Source organism: Chanos chanos, chromosome 4 (assembly GCF_902362185.1).
Source record: "Chanos chanos chromosome 4, fChaCha1.1, whole genome shotgun sequence".
NCBI lineage: Eukaryota > Metazoa > Chordata > Actinopteri > Gonorynchiformes > Chanidae > Chanos > Chanos chanos.
In genome coordinates, this window is record NC_044498.1 from 49,110,363 (window position 1) to 49,116,969 (window position 6,607).

A 6,607-nucleotide genomic window follows, 5' to 3' on the forward strand; every position below is an offset into this window, starting at 1 on the left:
ATGACAACAACAGTTCAGTCTTAATGCAGAACCTCGACTGTTTGTGTTTATGCATGTGTTTGTTTTGTGCCGTTATACTGTTCTTGGCAATAGTTTAGTAGAAACAAAACAAACACACTCAAACATACATACGCACGCACAGTCACACACACACACACACACACACACATACACACACTCACACATATGCACACGTACTCACTCACTCCAGTAGCTTTGTTCCTTAGTCTCAGGACAGTGTAGTCATGACCAAGTGCAGTTATTTTTGTGATTTGAAGATTGATGAGATTTGATCTGGGTGTCCCGAAAAGGACAGACTCAGTAAAAGTCGAAAAGTATTTGTCCAAAGAGAGGAGAATTGAAATGCCCACACAAACAAAAAAAAAAAAAAAAAAAAAGAAAAGGAAAAGGAGGTAGAAAAGTATATTTATACATATGTCATTTCCTTTAGGAGGGAAGTTGGTATTGAAAAGGAGTAAAGCCAATCTGTAACTAAGCCAAGACAAACATTGTCTTTATTCACTGGTGTGTTTGAGCAGTCTCGAACTCAGTGATTCAGTGAGAAAAGTCTGCGGATATTTTGCACTTTATTGTTTATCCAATACAGTAGAACACTTAAACAGAGAGGAACATTACCTATCGGCTAGACAGCGTAAAGCTGTGTGGGTTTTTTTTTTTTTTTTTCTCCTGTCAGTATAGCATGGGTATATGTGTCACACCCCCCCCCCCCCCTTTTTTTTTCTTTTCGTGAGTAAGAAAAGGACCTGAGAATGATGCAGAGTTCTGTTGTCACGTGATAGCCTTCAGTCATTTAATATTAATTAATTTCCTACACTGACTTGGTCGAGAAAGAATGGAACTAAATCAAGTAAATCAAAGTGAAAAAGTTAGAACCCCCCCCCCCCAAAAAAAACCCCCAAAAACTTGTATCTGTGCTTCTCAAACCAGAGAAATATGAGTTCCCCTCAAGTTGATACACATACACAACAGCACATGACTCTGCCCAATGACTCATGACTCTGTTTGTCTTGGCTGCTGAAATCGTCGGTACTTCAGGCCTGTGCATATTGTCTGCATCATCTCTGCGGTGTCCCGCCCCCCCCCCCGTCTCAGAGCGCTCGAATGGCTTTGTCTCTCTCTCCCAGTCTGTTTCCACGTGTGTGTGTGTGTGTGTGTGTTAATCTGAAAGGTGGACCTTACACTGCATTAATGTATTATTTTCATTTGTTCAAAGTCCTTCTCAGATTGGCATTCCTCCAAAGGGGCACAAACAGAGGAGCCTAGTCTGGTCTCTCTCTCTCTCTCTCTCTCTCTCTCTCTCTCTCTCTCTCTCACCCTCTCCCTCCCTTGCTCTCTCTCTTTTATTTCAGTTTGCTTTCTTTCACTTGTGCTCAATAGAGGAGAAGAAGAAGAAGAAGAAAAATGATGTTTTGTACTTCATAAAGCTTTATAAGACAACCTCAGAATTCTTGTTTGGGCAAAGCAGCCTTCTGTGCGGTAAAGAGTTTTCAAATTATGTGGTGTATTATAGAAACTTTAACCAAAGATGCCTTAATGTTTACAGAGTACACATTTTTGCCAGCACATAGAAGAAGCCCTTCGAATAGACATGAAAGGGACACATACTGGGGGGCGGGGGTGGGGGCGGGGCTTGTTTTGTTCTTTCCCACAAAAAGACAGATAAACAAGAGTTCATAATGATTTGGTTTTAGTTACACTAGTCCCTCTTTAGAGTCTGACACCTCACAGTGAGGCTTGATTTATTTATTTAGGCTGTATTTATATGATGTTCAGAAGTGTTTTTTTTTTTGTATACTCTCTGGAGGGAAAATTATTCATCTGACGGTCTTTTCGTTTCTTTCTTTCTTTCTTTCTTTCTTTCTTTCTTTCTTTCTTTCTCTTTCAAATCTGCATTATCTGAGTTATTTTTAAACATTAACACTGACTTATCGGGCCCCTCCCTGCATGAAGAGGTTTGCTTTTATTTCAGACGTTTGCTGTTGTCAGGCTTAAAAAAAACCCAAACAAACAAAAAACTGCATCAATGTTTCAATGTTCAGTTTAGTCAAACAGCAAAGGCTAACATATCTACGTTTCTTTCAGTGTTAAACTTATGATGAAGGAATGGCCTGTATTTTTCTTTGAAATTTTGCCCTTATTTTTTTTTTGTTTTGTTTTGTTTCGGAACCTCGTCCATAATTACCAGTCTCCTCTTTTTCTCTCGATGTGCCTTTGTTTCAAAGATAACTATTTTTAAATAAGCAATGAAAAAAAAAAACAGGCAAAAAAAAAAAAGAATACAACTAAGCTAAATAAATTTTAATAGCCTTACATGACTCATCATGTTAAAGGTATTGAAACACAGAAGTAGAACATGTCATTTTTTTTTAGTGTTCGTGCGAGTTACTTTGAGTCTATAGGACCTTCAAAGAGCACACTGTCATGCACTCTTTCACTTTTTCCACAGATATACAGACATAACACTTCACATTCTTCATTCTGTCTTTCTTTTTTCCTTTTATTTTTTTTGTGTTTTGTTTTTATTTTTTTCATCAGTGTAAGTCATTTGCTGTCAGGCATTACAGAACCGTTGTTAATTAAGCATCGTTTTATTCAGTGCTCGATAAGTTTAACATTCAGAGGACAGACCTGAGATCTGCGTTGCCTGGAAACCTTCTTTATTTTTCTCTTAAGTGTTATGGTATTCTGAATTGTATTATCCAAAGAGATCACTGAAATAAATTCAAATCGAATCTTCATTTTGATTTTCATTATCATTTACTTTCTCTAACATTGAAATTAAAAAAAAAAAAAAAAAAAAAAAAAAAAAAGGTGTTATTTTAGACCAGTGAGTAAGGCAGGCCAACTCATTCACGCTTCTTGCACACAGGGAATGCAACACTAGGTGGAGTTGTTGGTTAAGTTAATACGTTTACAAAAATACATACATACGAACATATCGATGAGACCTGCTAACTCTATTGTATCAAACGTTCTGTTGTACTTATTACTGAACAGTACCAGAAAACCGCTTCTCTATCCAGGCATGTTAAATACAAGATATTCGAGGAGGAGTTATTCCCAGTTGTTCTTGGGACCGTGCGTTAATTGGAGGCAGCTCGTCCACAGAAGGGCGAAAGGATATTCTTCTCTCTGTCATCAGAGACGGAGACATGAAAGCTGCGGTAGGCGCAGTAGGAGGACGGGCTGTGGAACCCGGGGGCCCGTGTGAGAAAGGAGGGTCCGTCCGGGGAAGAAAAGGAGAGAGAGTGGTGGGAAAAAAAAAAAAAAACTGCTAGAACCTTAAAGCGTCATTTAGACTGTAACGGGGGACTGGAGAGGAGCCACCTACAGTGTTTATGTGTGTTTGACTATGTCTACCAGCCTGCTATTATGGCCAAAGGCCAGTGGTTTGTGGCCATGATATTGTTTAGAAGATTCTATTGATAACACACAAGAGAGGCCGCTGTTAGTTAAGGATAGGCCTTAGGGTATGGCCTGTAGCCCTGCTGAGGTTACTGGAGTTCAGCTGTGTGGGAGTCAAGAGAGAGCTGGGATGGTACTTTTACAGTCGTATAAGTTCTCCGCTCGGAGCGCGGCGCATTCTAAGGAACTGCGCTATATAGTGTGCGGCAGGATGAAAAACTATTTTATGAAAGGCCTGTTAATGAATTATTGATGAGTGCTGCATTATTAATACACGCGCAATAATAAAACCTTGGCCTTGAATGCTTTTTTTTGTTTGTCTCTTTCGTGCGTCTAATTTTTTTTTAACCTTCTTACAGTGTCCAAAGCATGCCACTACAATACTATGGTGTGTGTGTGTGTGTGAACTTATTCGCCTGGGTTCTGCCCTTACACTTGCTGCTAGGTGTTCCATAACCAGCTGAGTTACAAAACGCTTATGCAAGGCCGTGGGGGGGGTGGGGGGTGGGGGGGTGGGGGGGGTGTGGATAGGGGGAGGTGCTATAATTTGAAAAGGCAGTTGTTTATTGTTGGAGAGCATGTATTTATTTCATGCCACCACAAATTGTGGCTAAGGGCAGAGCCTGGCTTCGGTGGGTAATTACAGAGGTGGAGGCAGCGCTCCACCACAGTTCCGTCTCTCTGTTAAGGACCCTGTAGCCTGTAGCCTCAGTTCATCCTGCTCACTGTGCACATTCATATACATACACACACTCAATAAAGATGACTTTGTTAACTTTCAAACACTCAGACAATACACATGTGCTGATAAAGCCGTACCACCAGTCTCTCAAATCATGTGCTCTTTGTTTTTTTTTTGTTTTTTTTCTTTACTTAACGTTTTGATGTGACTCTTTAAGTTCTCCTCTGTGTTAAGATCAAGACACCTGGGACTGGTAGGCCTTGCTGCTTGGACAGATCTCAGTGGCGTATGTCTGAGTGTATGTATGTATGTATGGTTTCCATGGTGATAGGGGTATCCTGCTGAACTGAGGTATCCTGGATATGTATTTTGGTCTCTCTCTCTCTCATTCTCTCTCTCTGTCTAACTTGGTCGTCCAGTAAGATTTCTCTTTGATTAGATCCCTCTAATATGGGGGCCTTCTTCCTGTCTTGGTTTACCAAAGAGGGAGTGACACCCATTCAAGTACTAAGTCACACAAACTTCAGTTCGAAAACAACTAAATTGCTGGTTCGGAATTAACAGTCCAGAAGAGCTTCAAACGCGCATTATAGAAATATGTTTGTGTTTTCGCAAAGTTTTTTTAATTGGCAATTTTTCTTCTAAATTCTCGCGATTGTTTATCTCTAAGGTGGTACCTGATGGTTATGGTTACTGTTGTTGATTTTGCTGCCACCGCTTCGTGATGGGATGATGAAATCTGGACTGTTATGAATACACGTGACCATCTAAAACAGCCTCTCTGAGGTCTGAACGAAAAAAAAAAAAAAAAATGAAACACGTTTCATCAACAACAGCAATGGAAAACTCCATTCAGACTCATTCAAGTGCACTTCACCCTCTATCTCTCATTCTATTTACAAAACATATTTTAAACAAAGAAAGAAAGAAATTGTTGGGAGAAGCCCAGTCTTAATCTTAGACCTTGTACTTATTTGACCTCAACAGTGATTGCTGTTCAAGAAACCAGAGAGGGGGAAAAAAAAAGGAAGAGCAAAAATGGTAGTCAATATTTTATCCTGACAGGCTTAATGAAGAATTGAGAGAGACCATGGAGTCTATATGAAGTATTTCCATAATTAGGGCCTGATTAATGATGTTTCCTCAAAACAACACAATAAAACAATTCACGAGGGATTAGAACCTGAAGGAATAATATTTCTGCGGATGTGCAGCAAATGGGATTTTTTTTTTTTGTTGTTGGTTTCAGTGAATAATTACTGACAAGCTAATACACACGCTGAGAGAGAATTAAAAGAAATATCAAGAAAATGGTTAGCGCTGAAGCTTACCATGCACGGGAGTATAAAAGTAATCAAAACCACGGAATGACACGCCAGGATGATCCACGCTGTGGCGAGCAGACAGGGATGGGAAGCTTTTTTAGGAGTGAGGTCTGTGGTAACCTCAACCAGGATATATCTACCATGTGGTTACTCTGCTTCTTTTGGATGCTTGGTATTTGTCGTGCAGAGCTATTCTTGACCCAAGCCTTTCCTGCTGCTTGCATGTACACAATCTTTCAGAAGGAGTTGTGTAAGTGTGAAACGTGCAACTACTTATTATAACCCTGTACTTAAGGTGGCAAACCCTGTTTAAAATCTCTCTCTCTCTCTCTCTCTATCTATATATACACAGATGTGTGTATGTATATATATATGTATATTATGAATACACATGAATAGTCATTTTTCAACTTCTGCTATCACATCCAGTCAAATAAAGATTTTGTTTCAGTCATTATAATAGAATCATTTGAAATGTCATTGAGCACTGTTACTATGATCAATGACTGTACTTTCTTTAAGACTGTACTTTCCACAAGAAATGTCAGTGACAGATTTAGGATACGTTATAATCCTAATCCAGAAGAAATTTAACATTGTTGGAGAAAAAAAAAAGTTGTGGGATATTAATCAGCATCCTTTTCTCACAAAGTGCATTGAATTGTCAAGATATTTTGATCTAAATGTTTCCTTTACTTAGTTTTATCAACCACCTGTACATTTACCTGTAAGTTCTTTTTTCCTAGCAAAACTGAGAGAAAAAAAAAATGAGTGCATTGCAGATGGAAAGAGAAAGACAGATGTGGGAGGGATACAGAGAGAAATGGAGAGTGAGAGGGAGGGAGAGGGAGGGAGGGAGGAGAAGGATTGAGTAAGGAGGACCTCAACTCAGGATCACACTCCTCTCCTCATTCACTCTCCCCCCAAAGTCAGCAACTGATGTGACGACCAGTCTGGCTGCAAGGTGAGTGAACTTTTGCCTCTTAACGCAAATCACGTTGAACTTCTCTTGTCTGTCTCGTAGCAGTGACTCTCTTGTGTTTTTTCTTCTGAGATTCTGAATCAATGTTCATCACAGATGGAGGTGTCAGTATATAACTACATTGTAAAACCTACCTTTAAGGCTTTTTACACTGTGTGCTGTTTTTTTTTTTTTTTTTTGCCATCCCACCAT